Genomic DNA, 23,188 nt, shown 5'->3' with positions numbered 1-23,188 from the left:
ATTAATTTTGTATCATAGTTCTCTATCCAGAAACTAGAAAAAAAGCTTCATAATACATATGAAGCTTTTTCATAAGTAAAGATTTATATTGACAGGTTTTCATGACAAGTTTCAAAAATAGTAAATAATTAATATCAAGTGACTTTAGGACCAGCTGCAACATAGAAGACTGCAAAATAATATCCTTACCTCTACACTGGAAAATTGACCATAGGAGATTTGTATTAATTTTATTTTGTTTATTTTTCAAGAATATTTGCTTGCATTGGTTTTGGTAATTATGCCTTTGACACAGCAAATACTCACTAGTATGTGTAGTTTTGAGTATCTTAGGAGATCCACTGAAGTCAACACTTATGTCAGACATGGGAAGACGCCGGTCCCAAACCCAGTGCTGGTTGTTAGAGCTGTGTTATCTACCTAGCTACCTATCTGTTCCTACCAGCAACAGTTACACTGTGTTGAACTGAAGTACAGCAAATGTCTATGTTTTTAACTGCACTAATTTTTATATACATCTGTCTGAAATCAGTGCAGAGGAATAAACAAATGGCATGCAGCTTGATTTATTCAACCTGGTAGAAATCACTGGGGTTTTTTTGTGGGTTTTGTTGGTTTTGTTTTGTGGTTTTTTTTTCTTAAATGTCAAACAAACCTGAAGTTAATTTTGCTAAAGGAAAGAGATTGAGGGGAAGTAACAAATCCAGTGCTATAGAGGAATGGATGGATCTTTCCAGCTAGGAGAAAAATATCTGCAGTCAATATGGAAGCAGCCAGAGCATGTGTTCCCCCTCTGCTGCTCAGGTCTAGCCAGCTGTGTGATGGCATCCTTGTTTCCATGTCCTCATGGGGGCATGAGTCTGGCAGCACGGTAGGAAAACTCTTCATGCCTAAAAAGAAAGTGAATTGAGAAAGTGAAATGGTGAGAAGAAAGAGCAGAGGGGGAGGATAGCAAGGAAGTGGGGAGGAGTGTAGAGGCAAGAAGTGAAAGGGTGGAGGAGTAACTCACTGAATGAGTCAACAGGGAAGGAAGATTTTCCTCCTGCTTGATGGTGCCGAGCCTCCTGCTGACGGTGCCACTGGCTTGTTTTGCTGAGATCTGGATGATGACGACGAGGGAAAGGAGTTCTCTCCTCTTGTTGTAGCGCTAGCTCTCTGTGGTGTTTTGGAGATTGCTGAGGCGTGGGAAAATGGAAAGGGAAAGGAGTGATCATCTGAAGTATACACAGGACTTGGTGGATCGGTGATGGCTAGATCCTTAGCCAGCTCTGAGCTCTTCCACTTGGCAAGCTGGGAGACTAATGTTTGTTTCACGGAAGACAGATTTCTTCAACAGAAAGTTATAATCCCTTTTCTAAGCTTTAAACCAACTAACTCTCAAGGAAATCCCTAGTTAGTATTAGAAAATAAGAGTTTACCATTAAAATACTATGGTAATATATCTAAATTACAAAAACCCCCTCACAAAATCAATAGGAAAACACACACATGCACTTATGCATATATGTGTATAAATCTCTGTCCAAGGATGACTCCATTAATGACAGCAGCATTACATAGCAAGCGTTAGCACAGTATTTTCTATTTATTATTCTTTTAATATAATTTTTATATCTCCTTTTTATGCCCCCTTCCCCCCCCCCCCGCAGAGGTGCACTGCCTTGCAGTTTTCAGGTTATTTCTATGGAGCTTTATGGGTTCTGAAGTATTTTGTGGCACACAGAAATGTTTGAATTAGAAGGCAAATCATTCTTTGATATGTATTTGAGGAGCTAATATATGGCTTCTAAATTTCTGCTTCTCTTTTATTAAGGCTAGTATGAGAGGATCCTCCAGGTGTTTTCAGTTAACTATTTGGTGTACCGCAAATACCTTTCATATGTGTTGTGCATTGTGTCTATGTACTATCTGGAGCTATTGTAAGACAGTATTTACTGAGGAAATCATTGAAGAGTTCATATATATGATTTTAACAGCACAATTCTCCTTTCCCTAGAGGTGATTTTTATATATATATCTGTCAAATTTAAAATATATGACTCCGCAAAAAGTAGCCACAAAACACAAGACTGTGGTCATATAACACAACTCCAGTGTCAAAGAAAGGCTGTATTTTAGGACTTTGACACCATTGTCATGAAATATGGCTTGATATAAAACTAACTGAAAGTCAAAAGTTAGTTTGCAAGAGAAAGGGACAGTAACTTGCTGTTCTTATCCTGTGGTGATGGGGTTATGTTACATACGTATCTTGTGATAAGGTGCTGTTAAGGCTAAAAAATGAAAATTAAAAAATAAAAAAGAGATCATGCAGATATTCAATTCCAAGGCAAATTCATCTGTCAGCTGAAAGCCTTCATTTAACTTTGTTAGTATGTGAATGACTCTCAAGCTGGAGAATCAAAGTCCGTCTGTCCTACAGCATATACCTAATGGGAAGGAGACACGCATGTCTCTCTCCTTTTCTGCCCTTACAGAAAGCTCCCACGGCAGCAGAGTTGGCAAGGTTCTGCTTTTACTTGTTCCCAGCACACCAATGCACTTGTGTTGCTTTGGATGCTATGACTACTGGGTTCAAATAACAACCTAGTCCAGTATTTCTTTATGTTCAAGCTAGTCTATGGACAAAAGCATTAGTATTATTGAATCACTGTGTATAAATTTATGGTGAAAGCAGACTTATAAAGTTTGTGGTTGTTATAGTTCAAAAATGAAGTCGATTCCAGTAAGAGCAGGTCCAGAATTACTCAAAATGATTGTACTTCTCAGTGTACAGCAGTCTATCAGGGCAACAGCTTTTTTATACACAGTTTACTCTTAGATATGAGCAACAATATCTTTTTGTCTGTAGCTGTGAAGGAAAACAAATAGTTATTCTCAGTTTGTGGGACAAGAATTATGCACATACTGAGTTTCACCTCATGAGGCTACTGATAGTGAGAGGAGCTTGCTGTAAACATAGTGCAAGTCTTATATTGCTCTGTATTCTTAAAGATAATTTTTACACCCTAGCAAGAACCAGGATATTTACTGAAACCTGTGCTAATGAAATGATGGAAATCAGAGGCAGTGAAAATCAAACCTCTTCATTGCTGTGGTCAATGAGAGTCTGTAAGGGATTGCTATGTGACAATTCTTAAGGTCTTCAAAAAAATAACGATAGGGTTGATCTTGCAGTAAAAGATAAGAGCCAGCATATAAGGACATTAAAAAAAAAATCTTAAACTTATGTAGTCTGGAAAAGGCACAGAGATAATGTCAACTTTAATTACTGTTTTCTTCTGAACACAGGGAATAGGCCAAAGGGCATGAATGGAAATTAAAGAAAAATGGAAAACAGATGGTAGGAAGCATGCTACAGGAACTGGAATACAGGCAGCACTGTACATAATTTACCAAAAAGAAAAGGGGCCTTATGAGTTATTTTGTCCCATTTTAAACAAGATCATCTTATGGTCTGTTTCACAACAACATTATTACTAAATCAAGTCCCCATTGATAGCAACTGCTATATTGTTGCCAGAATTTAAAATTCTTCCTTCTTCAGCTTTTATAAGACATCTTTGAAATATAGGTCAAGCAAAATTGGATGCTGAAAGATAGCCACATAAATTAATAGCCTGACATTCAAAAGTGCTGGTCACCAAAGCCACCATATATTTCAGGGGGTACTGGTTGAATACTTGCCATTTTGGAAAAGGTTGACATTGATTTAAATGCTTCAGTGTGGGATTAGGGGCCTAATTTTAATAAGCATTTTAAAATAAATCATGTCAAAATTTATGATGATATATTGCAAAGTGCTGTTGCTTTGTTTTAGAGGCTTTCATCTGGATAGGAAATCATTTAGTCCAGGCAGAATTTCTTTCCCTTTACAGCAGACTTCTCAAAGTTGAGGGAGCCAATTAGGCAATGGCCCTGACGTGCAGTGGGGGGGTTTTGAGGTCTGAAATCAGAAAGACTTTAAGTCACACTAAGCCGTAGACTGGTGAAACGCAAACCCCAAATGGCAGCCTTTGCAATTAATCCTAAAATTCATGCTTGTTTTTGAAATCAATTTTTTTCTCCTCTCCTCCAACTCCTGCCCCACGAGGGGCAGGGTGACAAGGCAGGGTAGGCAGCGGGGCTGACCTACTCTCAGCGTGTTGATGAGCACCCCACGGCCTCGCCCCTGTGGCTGTGCCTGCTTCACCCTCCCGACGGTTTGGCCATCTTGGGCTGGTGGGGAGCAAGGGGAAGCCTGTGAGCCAGCCCACTGCCAGGAGCTCACGTGGCTGCAAGCTGGTCTCCCCGGAGCTACTCCAGCTTTCATTTTGGTCAACGTCCCCTTCCAGGTAGGGCCATGGCGCTGTACCCTTCACTCCATACTGGGACCTTCACTGATATTCAGCAACATTTTGCTGTCCAAATACTAGCTGGGGGGTCTTAGTGGAGCAGCCACAAAAAGCTGCCTTGCCATAGCCGGCTCCTGTGTTATAGGCTCGGCAACCAGCTGGCGTGGATGAGTGAATGTACTCGGTGGAATGGGTGCTGCCTGCTGGTAGTGCTTGTGCCTGCACCGTGCTCATGCTTGTTTGAGATTCTGAGCTAGGTTTTGTGTGCGTGTGTGAGTTTGAAGCCACGTCCCGCTTAGGTCAGCTGAACCACAGGCACGGTTGTCTCCAGCCTGTCAACATTAATGGTGTTATTCAGCATTACGCAGGCCAGTAGTAGCTTTAGTAGCAGACATCTCTCCTCCTAGCTGCCTCATATAATGTTTATAGGGAGCCAGGTCTATGCTTTTCATGGGAAACTTTAAATTTGTTGGGTTTTATCTAGGATGAAGCAGAATCATGTTCAAAGCACATATAGAACATCGCAGCAGTTCTCTGAACGGCCTTCATCGGAAATGCTGTTTCAAAGGAGAGGAAAAAAAGGCTGAACGGCTACTTGCAAACAGGTTAACATAAGCTCAATCATCCCTAGGCTTCCAGCACCATGATGGGAAGGTAATGAGGTCATGGGTTGTTTTTTTAGGTTCTGAAGACTGACTTTGAGAACTGAGGAAAAGTAAATAAAGGATTATTTATTAAATGAAGAAAGGATTATCCATTACAGGATAAATCTTGCTTGCCTTACGTGTACAAATAGTTCCCATTGACTATGAACAAGTCAAATACTTACATAAGACATTTATAACTTTTTATGTAACCTTATAAAACTGCATATATTCTTCTATGTCCTGGGCTTAAGAAACAGGTAGAAGTTATCCAGTTAGGTGTATAATGAAACAAAGTAGCCTCATTTTTACTACAGATATCTTCAAAGACAGGTTTAAACAGGAAAACTTCTTATCTATTGAACCATGAAGAAAATGTATCCAGAAGAATATCCAGATAACTAAGCAAGTTTCACTGGAGGGTCTCAATTGCTGTGAGAACAGAGTGGCTGGGAAAAAGAAAGGAGGACGATGCAAAGCATGAAAACATTCAGAAGGTATTTAAATGAAAAAGTTTCTCCTCCTCCTGTGCATTCCTCAGAGTCTCTCAGATCATGGGACAGGGCTAGCTCAGGGACGCTCCTTACTGGATAACAGTAACCTTTATTATAAGACGCTACAAATTAATTTCAGAATAATTTTCTTCTGGCCTGCCAGCTGTAGTTACTCAAGGCAGATTAACCAGAACGTGATTGGTTTCAGCCCCTATTCAACAGCATTAGCTAAATACCGCAATTGTAGAGGATGCCAACAGAGATAGTGTTAATGGTTAAGTTAGTGATACTCCTAGCTAATCCCAGCTGTCCTGTCTCTGGGCTGAGTTTTTCCAAGGTACCAGGGCAATGTCATTGAGGAATCAGGAGGCCTGAGGTGCTTCTGTCATCCCCTGCACAGGTGATGCATGGATTCATACCCACAAGATACTCCATGGCATACGGGTGCCCTGCTCCTGCCCCAATTTCTCTGTCAGCTGTACGTGGCACATTCGTACTTGGCGAGCATTTGTGCCTCAGATATGTCTGGTATTAAGTCACTTGGCAGTTTGTGCAGCTTTTAACTGATGTTATGCTCCCAATACTAGATACAAAAACTGTTCTCATCATCTTTCATCCTTATTGATTCACTTAGAAATCACCGTGCTTTATGTTTCCCTTAGTTTATCTCAGGAATGCGTAGATAATGGCCTTTCATTAAAAGAGAAGGAAACATTCAGCCTCCTATTTAAATTTTGTTCAGAGGAACAGCTGAATCCAAAAGGAAGATTTGGATGTTTTCCCCTCTTTCTTTGAAAAGTCAGCTACAGAAATTGAGGAGAGCAGACTTGAATCACCACCGGACAAGTGCATTCAGTGCTGCTCTGGAGTAACTCACAGACATTCTTTTCCCTGTGGTGAAATATTTTGAAATCCCTCATTTTTGTCAGAATGGCAAATGCCAAAACCTTAGTGTTTTTCATGAGGACGAATTCTTGTCTTCTGGCCAGCTCAGTTAGCTTCACAGCAGGAACTGGGAAGTTAAGGTTATGGCAAAGGGAGGATTTCCACATTCATGTGGAAGTAGACAGCAGTTGCTTTCAGTCCTTTGACCTGTAGCACTGAAGTATTAAGCTTTAGAATCATGACACCGTACTGAAAGTTACCGAATCAACTAATTCCTCAGGGCTTTGACCATTATCCCTATCTATAATTTTTCTCTGAAGATGATTAGCTAAGCTTAGGCATTCATGCAACTAAAGATCATGCCAGGTAATTTTCACAGCAGCTATCAAGTACCGCATGCTAATTTTTTCAAAAAAGGAAAAAAAGAAGAAAAAAAAAAGTCAAATGATGCGTTCTCTCAATTCTATGCTGAAGCGTATTTCCTTTCTTGATCACAGTACATATTGCCATGGTCTAACCTGTCATCCGTAATCTGAGTTCAGTCTTCAGCTTGACCTATGCTTGTGCTGTAACTTCTGCAGATTCTGTTTTACATTAACTCAATGATAGGGCAGTTTTTATCCAGCTAAAATATTTGACTAGGCTTTTCCTCGCGTCTTTTCCATGACAACTGCAGTCCTCCCTTGTGCAGCTCCTCCAGAGTGTGATTGCCAAGATTACACTCCCAGAACATAGTTTTGAGTACGTCCCGCTTCCCTCGGCATCCCTTCACTATCTGCTTGCCCTCGGTCTGAAGGCCCTTCCTTACCCCTCTGCTAGTCACTATCGTGATGTCTCCGTCCAGTCTATAACACCAGGCCCTATTGCCAACCTCTTGTTTTGTCCAACAAGCTCATCTTAAGTATGTGTGGGCACACAGAAAGTAACTTCAATGCTGTCCTTCAAACTCCACTTCATTAATGTGTTACCAGACCATCCCCTGGGGAAGGGTGATGTTGCACACGGGATTGCGGGATCGTTTCACCATTTTTTTGTGCTTTCCTGCCTGTCTACAGGTATTGCTTTTCTCCCACAGCTTGTGGCATGGCCCTTCTCTTTCTCTGCATCTGCATGCCATCTGGCAGGGTGGCGTGGGGGCTGGTGAGCAGGGCTATCTTTTGGGGCACCCTCGGGAAGCTGTGGCTGAACACCAACGCTCCTCTGCCTCTCAGGAGTCTCGTTAGTCACCTTTGGCTCTTCAGTCCTTTCCTCTCCTTAATGGGTGGGCTTGTAAGCATGACCCACAAAGTCATCCAGACTCCGATTCTCGCAGACCTTGCTGTGTTCCAATGTGGCTTCATAGGCAGCAGTCCTGGAAACGCTTTTTTTTTTTCTGAGAGGGAGAGACGAGCCAGGTGCCCAGATTTTTGCCTTTGCACAATTTTTCTTTATAGTTGGCCACCGTCTTCAGTTGACTGGGTCTGTCAGGTGCTTTCTTCTCTGGCTGATCTGTGTGTTCATCTGTCCCATCATGCTCTTCTAGGTGATTCAATAACAGAATGTGTTAGCAGGGAAAATACATGTTACATATACTGTAATATGAATCAGTAGAGGGGTTCTATCCTAAAATGGATGCAGTGCAGTTAGCACAACCTAATTAGCATATAACTTCTGTACAATCATGGAAACTCTATTCATATTTATATTTTCTCTCAGAACTCTCCCAGCCCTCCGAAAAGCTAGAAACGAGAATGTGGAGTTAAGGATGGGAGATGATATATTGCTACTTCCAGTTCTGTCTCTCTCCAGCAAGTACTTTCCATTTTTGTGGGGTTGAAGTGTTTGCTTTTAAAAGTAATTACAGGAGGAATTAAGGGTTTTACAATGGCTTTGTGGTAATGCAGTTTTAAATAGAGATTGTGAAGCCCTGCAATCTGACATAATGATGTTTCCTTGGAATAATCACTGAATTCATCTTTGATGTAAAAACGAATTTAAAAAATCAAATGTTTTAATAGCTTACATCTGCATCTGACTTTCTTATTAGCTGATTTAGCATGTTAAATTTGCATTGACACCTAGCAGCTTATTGTACGTTAAGCTCTGTGAATACAACATGCCGCTTTCTGGTGCTAACAACAATTATGTAGTGCTAATAAAGTGCATGTTGACTTGCACGGTGCTATATAGAGACCTGTCAATCAAAACTGTCTTCTGAGAGAAGGTGGAAAAAATCTCCATGGTTTACTGCACCCCATTAAGCTTCCTAACCAGTTACAGCAGCTAATTCTAAGGATTTTTAACCTAAAATTCACCTCATTCAACCTAGTCCTTTTTTCACATTTTAGAGTATTGTTGCTGTTGTAACTGGACACTTGTGACATGTCTGTCACTGGAGTCTGTAAATCTTCTAGAGGGAAGCATCGACACTGCTTGGTTACGATATCTTCTTGATCATCACTGAAGTCCAGGTTTCTTTTTTACCTTCACACAGTTTCATGTTGTGTAACAGGTCTCACGCCCCAACTCTGTCCTACATCCCTGGTTAACTGAAACTCAGGCTCTGGAATTCAATCAGGTGAGCTAGAAACTTTTCAGGGTGGACGCAAAGCACTGCAAGGCACTGTGCAGAGGGTGCGAGTGAGTTAAGCGCTTTGCCATACTCATAGCAATCGAACGTGAATTCAGCAGCTACTCAGGATTAGGCTTCTCTTATCAAGAAAGACAGGAGCTTTCCTGGAGTCATGAAATACTCTGTGGAAACAAATTAGTCCCAAGAAAAGTGGTTTTTACTCTTGAACTCATTATATAGTGTAAGGGCTGGATATTCAGCTTGGTACTTCAGGCTATGCAGATCTGAGTCTCAAGCAGTGTCATTTATTTGACATAGTTTAAAGCCACAACTCTAGCTGCAATTCAGAACATGAAAAATAGTTTCCACTGGATTCCCGTAGTTTCGACTTCATCACTTGAGTTACAATGATTTCTTGTTGTGCCTGAACAGAGTCCACAAACTCTACAATTTACTGCTTCCTGCAACAGTCTGACACGGTCCCCTGTGGGAGAAAAATAAGTTAAACAGAGAACTTTTTCCTCTTAAGGCATTATATTGATCTTGCAGATGCTGAGTTGACTTACTGTGTTTTTCCTTAGAGCACTTGGCTGCAGATTCACTTAAGAGTAAATGTAAGAGCCCTATCATCTCATTTCCCCTTAAGCCTAAGCATTATAATCTCTGTCAGTCACTGACATGCAGTTTTAAAGATGATATTTAATAGTATGAAACAGCTCTTCAATGTTCGCTAAATTCCATGTCATTATTTCCCAACTATAACTATTTCATTTCTCTCAAAAAATCTGTGGTTTATATGCAGCCTGAATTTCAAGTGCAATATATAGAAAATATAAATATTTAAATTTGAGATATGGTTTACACTGTTCTTTACTGGAGTGTTTCTTCTTGTTTCAAAAACCGCAAGAGTGTAGCTTAAGTAGCCTACTCGAGAGAGCAAATTCATCATGTGTCTACTTCAAGGCTCTCTTGTTGTTTAAGTGCTAGCTAGACTGTGGTAAATAATCCACAGACCTTAACAGGAGGCAATGCTGACTCACATTCCTTCTGGAAGAGCACCAGATTGCATCTTTTGGTACCCTCCTCCTCCTCCTTTCTTTTACCCCTTTTCCATCTTGTTTTCTCTGAGGTGGGAATGAAGAGGTTCTTTCATCTCTGGAGACTTCTGTGATGTTTATTTGACATAGACCTTTATAGTTTTATTTCAGCTTGACTGAGCTCCTCGAGGACAGTTTCCATATTCTGCAGTTAGCTACAATACATTCTTCCCTGCAGACTGCAATCTGCGTCTCCAAAATGAGGATGACTCTTGGCCTGTGCCCATAGACCCAGTGTTCTTACACAGCATGCATCTGTTGCCTTTATATCTTCACAGAAGATGAGGAACCTCCTCATAGGCTTTCCTATCTGTGAAGCTCTTTTCACATTCAGCCTTAAGCACGTGTGTCCCCATCAGGATACACAAAGATACATATATGTGTATGTATGTAAAGGTGTGTAAAGGATATACAAAGAGGACGTGACCATTAGCTTGACCTCAAACAGGTAGTATGCAGCGATGTTTTTGTCCTGAGGCCATCTCGTAGACATCATCAGATGCACTGTGATAAGGCAACACCGCATCAATAGTGCAATATGATTCTATTTTGATTTAATGTGTGAGAATTGACCTTTTGTGCTAGGTAATGTAAACATGAAACAGAAGAGGCAGTTTTGGTCCCAAAGGCTTACCGTTTCAGCGTATGAATCTAATGTACTAATCTCTTATCTGTTGTTGAGTAGTTGATGTGTGCAGAATGTGTAGCTCGAAGGCAAAATACATCGCCAGGGCACTTCCTTTAAAGCTCAGTGTGTGGCTCACCATCCAGGGTTACTCTTGTAATCTTCTGGTCGCTTGCTTTATTTCGCGTTGTTTGCATACCAGTGCTAAGGTGATTTTATGCTATTGGCAGTTTTGCCATAATTCAGCAAAAGCCAGTAACCTTTGCTACCTTTGCTTTCATCCTGCAGAGCTCATGTGGCTGACAGAAAATGACCCTGACTTCCAACTTATATTTCCACAGTGAAGGAGACTATGTTTAGAGCAAACGATTTTAACTTCCCTTAGTAAATAAAGGAAAAAGATCTTTTAATATCTGATACTGTGTTTTACAGGTAATTGATTTTAAAAAATGACTTTGCTTCCTCATTTATGGCTCAGAAGCAATAAAACCACCCCCCCCCCCCCCCATTCAATTCAGAAATTCACCACAGAGATGTTGCAAGTAGAGAGAGCCAGGAAAAGGGAGAGTGTAAAATACTTTTTAAACCAGACATCACATTTCTCTATAATGGTGGATTACCACAATCATTTTCCCTTCCTTCACAGAGCACAAGAGATATAATACTCATGAGAATTATGCCTCAGCCCTTCAAATGCCAATTACCATATTATACAGTTTAATCAGAGATGATATTTGTTGGAATGAGCAAGTTGCAGACAGCCACTGGGCATTTCTGTGGAATGCAGGAGTAGAGGGAAGTCCTGCCTCATGTTTGGCTCTAAAAATTGGACTGCTTACGGGGTGTAATGTGCCTGGCTCAGGCTTTGGTGACATGGAAGTTCATATAGCCGTCCCTTCTCTTGTGCTGCTGTGTTGAGATCGGGCACAGATGCAGACCCTGCCTTCCCCTCTCCCCTCCTTTCTGCCCCATTCCGGTACGGAGCCTTTCGTGGTCTCTGAGGATTGCCAGGACAGCTGCGGTGGCATGAGGAGATGGCTCTCCCAGAGCAGGGCGCTACCCGTGCATTGCTGGGAAAAACTGAGGAGAGGGAAAAGGCTAAGCCTCTCCCAATTTTAGCAAAGAAGCACAATCTAGTATTTAATGCAAAATCTGGGATAGCACTTCCGAGCTTTCATTTCAGTGCCGGTGTGTTTAAGGTCTCAGTGACTGTTCTCCTCTGCTTTTGACAAAGGCTCATTGCTGATGCTTTTAAGTGTACTTGTGCACAGAAAGTTACATGCTGGCTTTTCTGTAGCGGTCTTAGATAGGAGCTAAAGATGCACCAATACCTTTTGGAAAGAGGAAGGAGCATCTGAGAATATAGCTTATGAAGAAGAGCTCTCAAAACAAGTCTAATAAGTTGATGCAATCTTGTAGCATAGGGAAGACTTGGGGCTTTTTCTCCTTTTAATCTATTAGAGTTAGTCAGAGGTGAAGTGTTGAGTAAGGGGAGGGGGCCTTATGAGGGGAAGAGGAGTCAGTGATATGCATTTCCATCTCAGATTAAAAAATGAGCATTTTGAAGAATTTTCATGAGCAGCAACAACTTATGGGACATGAAAATGTAAAACAGTTTCCCTAAGTCTACCCCATGCTTCCCGTGAATGCTACTAAAAATTGCAGTGTGTTTTCCTACAGCTTTTAGTGGTTGCAGATGATTATGGGGTACTGTGACACAACAAATACTTGCAATTTCTTTTTAAGACCCAGGTGGGAAGGGAGTATGTACCTGTGCTTTGGCTGCTTCTACTTTTTCTGTTCATAGCCATGATGAGCACTTTTTAATATTTTAATTTTTTTTCAATTTTACCTCTGATGACTTCCTAAAAGGATAGCAAATAGTTTAATTGAATTAGGCCAGTAGTTTCTGACATGTACAAGCTCAGGCAACTCCCAAACTATGTGGGAAAAGTGCCTTTTGAGAAGATTGTCACTGAGAAGATAAATATTTTGTAACAGTAGAAAGCATGAAAGACAAAGTGTGGTTGGCGTCTGTGGTGTTCTTCAGATTGTGTTCCTTTTAGGAGTTTTTTGCTGGTTAGAAAAACTGCTGGGTGCTTGCATAACATCAGTTTTGCCGTTTTCTCTTTGACACATTATCCAAGTTACGGTGACAACTGTGGCCTTAGAGTTGTTTACTTTATGGATGGACAAATAATGTGATCATTAAAGATGCATGCTGAGGTCAGAGGTTGGCTGATGTTTGTTTAATTGAGTCCCATGGCAGAAGCTGGAAAATCCTGAGCAGGAAAGGTTGTCGTTCAGGGCACATAAGAATGGTGAAATAGGCCAAATAATTTGAGTCTGACCTTCCTGCATCTGGTGGGGCTTTAGGGTTTGGTGCCCAGTAACTTTAAACCGCTTTTGCAATTTCCTGATCCTAAACATGCTAAATCTATTCCTGTGCAATACTGTAACACAAACTCAAGGTCCTAGCATGTAAGATAGCTACTACTGGGTTTGGTATTTTTGAATTATAATAAACTAGATTCTACAATGCTTTAGTGTTTTACTTCACATCCAGTTAATGGAAAAAAAGAAAAAGAAGGTAAAACCTGAAAGAGGACAAAGTCCCCCTATTTTAAGAGAAAACAATTCTATACCCAAATGAGATGGCTGGCATGATTCATTGATGAACATGAACCCGGAACGGGCTGCCATTGCTGCTGATTTTGCAGTGCAAGCTGAAAAAGAAACAGATATTCCTGGTTAAAGAGATGGGAATTTCCTGGTGTCCACATAGCACCAGTGGGTGCCAGGAACAGCAGAAGATCTTTCATGCACAAAAGAGGTTTAATGACTTAGTGAACCTGCTGTACAGAATCAGTCAAAACCCAACAAGTAGAGGTTTTAGAAAAAGATGCTGACTTCTGGCAAGAACTGCTTATTTACCGGACTTCACTTATTTTATGGGCTATGATAGATCATTACTTTCAGATTATATATGAGGATAATTACCAGAATTTCAGTGAAGTAGCTATCTCTTTATTTTCTGGGAAGACTTCATGTGTATATATATATATATAAAAAAATGCTCTTTTATGTACATGATTTCCCTCAAGAATACCTGAAAGCCTAACGTTGTTTTAGCCAAGTGTTCTCCCTCTCGAAATTTAGCTTCACTAACATATAAATATACTGTGGGCTATACTATCCAGGAGAAGATTAATAATGATAATTGTGAGAAAAAAAAAATTTTTTTTGCGCTGAGACTGTAGGGAGACAATCTGTTTATTGGCTGGAACAGAGACTTGGCATGCTTGGATTGTATTACTTTACCACTACTCACTGTGTTAAAGAAGTGCAAAATATTATTTTTGTTTTTCATGTGTCATGTGTGTCAAGAACTTTGCATTGAATGAGAAGTGAGTGTACTGGAAACTCTCATAAAAACCTGGTGATGGTAATGGAAATGGTGGGCATGTAAAGACAAAATCATGTGGCTTAGAGTGTGCTTACAGAAGTGAAAATTCTGTCTTAGGTACTTAGAGTATGATGTTACCTGCAGTGTAAACAATTTATTTACAAGACAGTAGTATATAACATTTGATATCAATAGGTGAGTAGTATGGGAACCTATGTGCATTCTTGTAGTTATTTTTATGGTGAAGGTTGAATATAAAACTCTTTGCAAAGTAAGGCAAAGTTATTTTCATATATCATGAAGGTCAGACTCAACTAATCTCCAACAACTTCTTAGCAGAAGTAAAGCTGTGTATAAAAATGGGTTTGAAATTTTGCACTTATGGTCACATCCTCCCCTTGCATAAGGCGGAATAGATTCCTTATGTCCAGTCGAGCTGGGACAATTTATAGCATCTGGCAGCTCAGCTACATACATTTATGTATACAGATTCAGAGGGGAATATTGTTTTAAAAATATGCAAAATATTGTTTTCAGAGGAAAGGAAACAAAAGTTATGTACTACAAAAAACTTAAGACGTGCCTCAGTCTCAGGTTTAGTGTGAGCCTTAGAAACCTGGCCTATGTTCCTTAAGTGGTTTGCAACCACAGGCCAACTTTCGAGGGGAACACCCTGCTCCCCGTGGGGAAGGATTTATGATTTTATTCAGGATGTATGAAACGCAGTGATTTTGGCTGGATTTCAGGAAACAAAAGAGGGGGGCAGTCTCTACATTCATTTACACCCCTTTCAGTCTGCTTGTTGTCAATGAAGCTTTAATGACAGTGAACAAAGGCAGAATGTGGGCTACAGGATGGGAACCATGTGCTTTGTAAGAATGGCAAAAAAAATTAAAAAAATTGCTGACCCTTCTGTGAGCGGAAGCTGCTGGTGCTCTGAAAAACAAGGCTGCAGCAGAAAACAACAGCAGATTCAGAGAGCCCCCATTAGGGACCTTTCTTCCAGATCCTGAGTTCTTGTTCTCTCTGACCTACTGAAATGATCTGTTATAATACAGCGTGAACTTAGTCTTTGGAAATAGATGAAATCAGTTGTGTTTCCAAAATTCATGTATGTGCCGACAAGTAACTGTATTCCTGGAATATGCAGGAACTTTTCATCCCTTGAGCTGTGCGAATGGACGCTTATGCATTTTGAGGGAAGCAGTTTGAAACGGAATTTTTAAAACCTAAGAAAAGTGCACGGTATCCAGCCAGTTGAAGGAATGCTTCCCTCTGTTCCTTCTCACTGATAGTTTAATGTTATCTAACACATGGTAATTTTCATTTAATGAAAGCGGTGTGTGGGGGGAGAATCGCTATCTAAAATAAGCAGTTTCTGAGCCAGATCCCTGGCTTGCATCCATTGCCTCTGCACCACTGGTGCACGAGGGAATTCCTCGGTACCGCCGAGCCGCGGGAGCCTGGCCCCCGCAGCACCCTCTCGTTCTGCCTTTCACGGGGGGAGCACGCCCGGGACCTCGCCGAGGCGAGGCAGGAGGGATACTTAAACCATTTGTGAACTCTGGCAAGCCCCAACTGCTGAAACAGCCCTTGGGAGGATGTTGCAGCTGAACGCAATTTTGAACAGTCTGAAGCAGCTCCGTGCGGCTGAGTGGGGTCCCGGCAGGCCCCCACGCGGGACGGAAAGTCCTGAGACTCTCGCGGGTTCTTGTTGCCGCGCTCGGATCTTGCTGCAGGAGGTGGGGACCGAGAATCTGCCCCCAAATATGCTATCGATAGCTTCAAAAGAGAGAGACAGGCTTTGCGGGATGGGAGAAAAGACTCCTGCCTATCATCGAAACATCTCTGCAGTTTGTTAGCAAAGCAATAACTTAATAATACACTGGAAGTAACAGGTATTGCCTGGGAGGCTGAAAGTGAGAACTGAACTAGAGAGCTGTGTTCCACCTGGGATCTGCGAGAGCCTTGAGGTCATTGACAAAGATGTCTTGACTTGAAACTGTAAACTTTCTTTGGGATATGCTCTGTGCTTGAATAATCAAGTATGGAATGATTTATTGACATTTTATGCAGATAGAAGAATCAGTCTAAAGGGAGACAAATACGCTATTGAAAGAGGTTTCTTTTTGACAGAAATAAAAATAAAATGCTTGGCTTGTTTTGCATCATGATGTAGCTTGCAACCTTTGACATGTCCTTAGAGAGGAAGGGTTCATACCCACTACAGATGTATAGTGTTAGCTATCATTAAATTTTTCACATAGTATCCAACACGTGCACATTGTGGACTTCATTACGGCTCAACAAAAAGCTTTCACAGCCTCAGATTAATTAAAAAACAGCGGCAATGCAGCAGCATGCCCATATGAAACCAGAAAATTACCGCTAGAAATGTTAGCCACAACAAATTTGAAGTCTGACAGTCTCACCATACTAAGCTGCTCATGTCTGTCTTCCTTCTTGTGTACTAATATTCCTAAATGCATGGTAAAATATTAAAATGTAATTACACAGTAGATACTTGACTGGAAAACTTTCCCTCACCTGTAATATACGTCTGGCTACTTTGTTAATATTGCCATTCAGGTACAACTTAAAATCAACAGAGAAAGTTATTGCAGAACCTGCACAAGAAGGTCACAAACTCCCTTTGAAAGCACTGATACTTCCTTTTGTTCACTCTTATGTATCTGATTACAAATTACTAAATCCTACTGCTATTTGAGAACTTTTAGATTCTAATCAGTACTTTGATGAATGTACAGCACAATAATGCAGATGAGTGATGTCACCCTTTATGCATACAGCAGCATGCATGGACAAAAATGGGGAGAAACCGTTCAAAAGCATTGGGACCTTTGTGATCTAGGAGCTTCCTTTGTAATCAATCCTGACCGTAAATTGTTGCCTAACAACTAGACATTGTTAAAATGTCCAATTAAACGTTTAACAAAATCACATAAATACAAGATGTTCTGCTTAAAATGTGAAGAGTTGCCTTTATGTTGATAAAATAGAATGAAAATCTGGAATAATAATAGAGAAATTGACTTGAATAAATGAGGAAGAAACATAAGTAACTTTCAGCAATGTCAGCAAATGTAAGATCTTTGATGAAATGATGTAAATGAAATGTAACGTAAGGAAAGGAAAACAATGTAGCCAGGTGTTAATAAATAAGCAAAAAATTCCTAAAAGGTAGGGTGTTTTCGTAAAATGTGATGAAACCAAGTCATTGAAGTAAAAGTTATGATGTAAGTATAAATACCATGCTGTGTCTTTTTATTTTACTGCAGATGACATGGTCCTGACATGTTCTTTTAGTCCGCTTAATACACTTATATTCAGTATTTTCACTGGGCGTGAAAACTCCATAGGACTATTCTTTACACTAAAAAACTGCGCTGAAGGGGTGCGAGGATGGTGCTATGAATTTACAAAGGGGAAGGAATGCAGAGATCTGCCTCGCTGATACCTGTTCAACCTGAGCTGATGTCCCAGAAGGGATAATGCCTGTCCGTTCTTCTATAGTCTTTATATTTCTTTGCCTGGGTGGTTTTGCGTTGTAACACCAATGTTCTTTTAACGTGGATTATGAAGGAGTGACCTTGCCTTCTTTTAAAACACACCATTAACCTAGGATAACCGGGGAATTTCCTGCAAAGCGGACTTTCTTGCCACCTCACACCGTGCGTGGGTAGTTGCGTGTGTTGTTCGTCTGAGGCTACCCATGAAAACGATAACAGGAAAAGGAAATGTAACCAAAACATACGTTCCTAAATGCTACCTGGTGCCAAGAAAAGGGCTCTCTGTAGAGGTGCTGCAAAGTGAGGGCGCCTACCTTTTAGTAACCTTCCTCCTTTCCTCTGTCAGGGACTGCTGACACTCCCAGCCCTTTAGGCTGGTGCATCTGAAGTACAGGAAAAAGGCTTTTCCTGTAGAAGTTGTTTGAGTTTCTTAGATATACTTCCTCCCTCTTAGGTAATCAAGGCTGCTTATTGGGCGTAAAAGTGATTAAACAATCTGCTGTGCTTATATCAAACTGGTGATTGAAATACCATAAACATACTGAACCACTGGGAAGTTTGTCACCAGAACTGAACAAGTATTCTATGGTACTAGCTGTGATCATGGTTATACACTCAGTGTAGTTTGTTTTCGATCCAAGTACTAGAAAGCAACTTCTGCACTGTTGTAAATTTAACCTATATCCCTTTATTTTTCTATCCCGTTCTTTCTCAGTGTGTGTATATATATTTATGCAACTCCAATTGTCTATGCTGTTTTATCTGGGAAGCCCATTATACAAACCTAATGCTTTTCCCAGCTGCAGATAGGTTCTCCTATGTGCAGTGTGTCACTTTTCATTATCGTGGGGTGCTCTTTTCAACACTTAAGCATGTCGTGTCACCACATGATTACCATTTAAAGCAGTAGCACACTGCTTTTAGCAGCGAAAGTCGGTACTACTTATGTACTTGGTTCCCTTGTTGATTGTAATATGGGAAGTCACTATCCTCTAACTGGACAAATTTCTTCCAAGTGAGCTTGAAATAAACACGGGTAGTAACACTGTATCAATTAATTTCATTTCCCCTCCTTCCTCTTCTTCCATCATGTCTAATACATCTGATGCGCTTCAAAAGATCCTGGGCATAAGATAAGCTGTAAGAAGTCTCCAGTTATTTCTAAAGAGATCAGGGAGTCTGAAACTTTGGAAGGGGTCACCTTGAATCTGTGTAAGTATGAAAAAGGCAGGCATGCTAGCCCAGATGGTCTTTCTTTATACTTTTTATGCTATAAAGAGGGGCATTACTGTTGCTGGGAAGGAAGGGTTTTTATGATCAAGAGCAGAAGAAAAGGATTTAGAATTGTTAATATACTGCTTGAGTGCTTAGCCATTTATATTTACAGTAATTGCTTCTGGAAAAAAAAGTCCTTTTCCTGCCAACATGTAGGAAAAATAAAGGCTGATTGAATTAAGTCTGGGAACCAGTTTGATTAGAAATTGAAACAAATCTCCTAGGACTCTAGGAACCTGGTTCATTTGTGGCATTCCTTCCATACTCTAATGGGCTCTAATGCTTGATACCGAACGATAAGAAATGCTAGTTTCTGAAAACAGCTGTTGTGGGTTTAGTAGTTTGGAACCACATTTTGAGAGCTGAATGTAAACCATAAATAAATGGAAATGCAGGCAAGTCAGATTGTTCCTCCAGATATAATTTGAACCAATGGTCATTGTTTCAAAAAAGTTCACAAAAAAGCACTAGAATTACACCTTTCACTTTTGGAAAGAAAAGCAAGATCACCATTATTCCAGCAAGTGATACTGGATAAAATGTCTGTAATGTGTAAAGGCACGTGTGTGCTATGTGACTTTTAATAGGCACTTGGAGCTACTCTACATATCAGCATTTTGGTATTTTCTGTTTACTGAACTGTAGCCCAGTGCCATTTTGCTGGGATGGTGCAAGTATTGGTTCAGAATCTGATTAAAAGAAAAACATTTCTGTTCTAGACTCTTAACATAACTCAGGCCTTCAAATACCTGAAAATCATGACCCCACTTTCTAACTTTTCCATCGCTTGTTAAAACTTGTAAAGGCTGTTTGGCTGTTTGGCTATTAGTGCCTTGCAGGGCTTGGAGCCCTTCACCTCTAGCATCGTTCCCAGTGCAAACTTGAAAATGAGTTTCTTGAGGCACTTAGTGGGCCACAAATTGTGAGCCGACAGCGAGAAAATCCTTCGGTCGCTAGACGTAGCTGTGTGCTTCGCTTCCCTGCTTTCTCGCTCCTGTTACTTCCACTCATCACAGTTGAATTAGGTCAAAACTCCTTGGGCTGTCCCTGACGTAACCCGCAGCTCGCAGACTTGTGTGTCACCATCCGAGAATGGAGGCTTTGAGGATGGGGGTAAAGGTTTTCCAGCCCACCAGCAGAAAATCTGCTCAGGGACCTAAGATTATGGATTTCTGGTGGTTTTGCCCATTTCATGAGTCATGGGTAAAACCAAAAAAGTCACACGTGGACTCGCTGCATGAAATGGTAGTGGAAGTAAACAAACACTGAAACAAAGAAGAATATTTATGGTGCATTTATGAAACACAGGCTAGGAAAGGAGTTTCTCCTCTGCCAGTCTTGGAAATAAACTCTGTGGTTTTGCATATTTTTAAATGGAAAATTGAAAGTTTCCATCTATTGGTGATTGTAGAGATAGTCTTTTTAAAATGAAGTTGTGTAATAACAAACACATTTCACAGGTAGCTGTGTTTTCCCGGTAGCTCTTTGAAAATGACAAATTAACAATGATTATAGTTTTATATAATGTATAATTATCTATTATTTACAGAATAAAGAGTGAATAGTGAAAGTAGAGGTCATGCCATAACATGCAGTACATGAAGTGCTAGAGAAGAATACTTTTTTATGTGGCCACTTCTTTCATCATTCGGAAATTGTGGGAAAATGTTTCTAAAATACAGCCTTGGTAAGCATTATATTTAAAACTGAATTTCATGAAGCAGACAGCACAATAACTAATTAACATTGACTTCATTTTTAAAATCTTAAAATGTCCAATTTTTTTGGTATCAGCTAATCATAGTAGAGTCTTGTTGAATGCAATTGTTACTGGATTATTTTTGACATATTATAGAATATATGTCAGAACTGAACAATGTAAATTCAGCCTGCTTTTTCGAAAACAGGTTTTCACCAACTTCAGTGTGTGATGGAATGATATTTGATAATTTTGCAACAATTGCAAAATGCAGTTATTCAGAGAAAAATGTTTAAAGAATTGTATGTATAAGGTGTGCAGTAGCACTTTGCATGCAAAAATATTGTGCAAATAGAAATAATAAACCCCATGTGGTGTGACCTAGAAGTGTAATGCATGGACACTGTATGTGTAGTTCTGAAAAAACTTTTTATAACCTGGCTTCCTTAGAGCAAATTCATCAGGATGCAGTTCACCAGGATGATCTACTGAAGACAGATCTATCTTCTGCCTTAGCAACACACAACTTTTACAAAAAAGAGGTAATCTGAAGAATTCAAATTATAAATGTTTACAAATCATTGAACTTAAAAATATAAAATTTATTAATTACATTCAAGAAGTAAAGGCAATAAAAAAATGCTGAGTTAGCAGGTTCAGATGAAGGTTGTATGACATCTACCAAACATTTCTGTGACCCAAATCTGTGGGCCAGATGAGAGGGACAGGGGGAAGATGGTGATGCACAGTTGATGTTTCAATACATTCTTGTACATTTTCTGTGGTTTCGGTTTGCTTTGGTTGTATGTCTGATTACATCGGCTGGATGGCTTTCATGCTCACTTGGACACTGTGCCCAGTGCATTCCTGCATGCACTTCATGACATATGGCTGTTGGTTAAAACCTGTAGAATACCCCACCTACCTAAAAGATTTTTAAAGTGTTTTGTGGACACGATTTCGGTCTCAGGCTTAGGAAAAAGAAAGGATTCATTTATTACTGGAGGAGGAAGGAAGGAAGCTGGGAAAGGGAAGGAGGAGGAGGCAGTGGAAAGATAAGCAAGAGAAAGTGAGAGAAAGCATCAGGTGTAGAAGTATGAAAGAATGAGGTGAATATAAATGAAGCAAAAAAAAAAATGCAGTCAGACATTGTTTTTCTTTAATGCCCTGTAAGCAGAGCAGTCAACAGGCAGACAATTATACCACCAGGCGCTTTAGATTGCATTAGGGTGCAAGGCAAGCTTTGCTCTCCATGGTTTATGATTTCATTTGAACCCCCTGAAAGGATAAATGATATAATTTGTGATGTGACTCATACAGGAAAGCAGATAATCGGTGGTGTGCCATAATACAAGTGAGAAAAAGACAAAATAACAGTCAAGGATTGGTTACAGTAGACATTGTGTTCCTTTTATCTTCTGATATTATTTATCATATTAGTATTATCATTATTATTTGCTAACGTTATCATATCACCTAGTGACAAAAATTCAAGGCTCAGAGCCAGGATCCTAGACAAAACAGCCTAATGCTTATGGCAGTTTCTTCCTTTGTTGGTTATTAAATTGTTTCTGTGAATGAAAATAACGATAACAACAAGCAGAAATGTGCACCACGCTGTGACCAATTTCCTGCCACACCATGAGTGATGCACATAACTGCCTTCTGCAGCTGTAATGATGCTCTTGGATGGAAGGAGCCTGAGTGCAGACCTCAAGAGTGTGGCTGGAGTGACCTCCTGAACTGCGCTGTTAACACCGAGAAGTTTTTCAGACTGCACAGCTTCCTGCGTGCTGAGAAATGCAAATGCAAGAAAATAGGTGTGACGGGGCTGGTTGGCATTCAGACTGAGATTTCAGTAGGGATTTACTGTGGGGATATCAGTTCTGTGGCGAAGTTAAAAACTTCCCAGCTTACCATCTGTATCTGCGTTTTGCTGCCTTTTTTCTTCCTGTGTTTTTATTTATTAAATTACACTAAAGGGCACCAGAGCAAACCCCTGATGGAAATGAAGTGCCCTGTTTTTTCCAATAAATGAATAATAATTTTAAAAAAGGCTATCATCGGCTTTATGCAGAGCCTTGAGCTATGCTGTGTGTCGTATTTTTCTAAAACCCTTTTGTTCATAGTTTTGTAGGCAGACTTGAGAACTCCAAGAATTAGCTAATGTTACACCAGCAAAAATGTTTCTTGAAAAAGACAGATATAAGGAACGTTTCTACTGGGGATTACATTCGGTCATATTTTTTCCATTAGATTGTGCTTCTGTGGAGTTCCTAGACTCTCACTGGAAGATCCTGCTGGCTCCTGGACTGTGATGCAGAATGTCCCTTACGTTCATTAGTAGCTTATATTGGAAGCAGAGGGCTTCTGAGCTTTTCAGCTGTAATTCAACAACATCAGTCTTAGGCAGGAAAGTGAAAATTTATTTACTGAAAGTAAAATATTTATTTTGGCCAGAATGCAATTTTTGGCACTAGTACTGACGTCTTTTAGGTCAAATTTTGGTAGTAGGCTAGTAAGCCTGTGATTACAAACACAGGCAAATTTAATAAAAGTTAGTCCAATCCCATTCCTCTTGGTGTAAATCCAGAGTATTTTGCTGAAATCTATTGCCATCTGACTAAACTTTCTGTTACTAGGGTCTG

General features: G+C 40.2%; 1 long non-coding RNA gene across 1 annotated transcript in view; it reads left to right on the top strand.

The window, feature by feature from the left end:
* LOC142035059 (uncharacterized) overlaps positions 1-23,188 on the top strand; it is a 222,602-nt gene that overhangs the window by 142,822 nt on the left and 56,592 nt on the right. Inside the window, exons 3-4 of the long non-coding RNA XR_012651795.1 lie at positions 20,391-20,528; positions 20,991-21,082. This is a non-coding gene — a long non-coding RNA (uncharacterized LOC142035059). The remainder of the gene's footprint in view (positions 1-20,390; positions 20,529-20,990; positions 21,083-23,188) is intronic.

Source organism: Buteo buteo, chromosome 1 (genome assembly GCF_964188355.1).
Source record: "Buteo buteo chromosome 1, bButBut1.hap1.1, whole genome shotgun sequence".
Taxonomy (NCBI): Eukaryota; Metazoa; Chordata; class Aves; order Accipitriformes; family Accipitridae; genus Buteo; species Buteo buteo.
The sequence above is the reverse complement of the archived record's forward strand: the minus strand, read 5'-3'. Positions and strand labels throughout refer to the sequence as shown.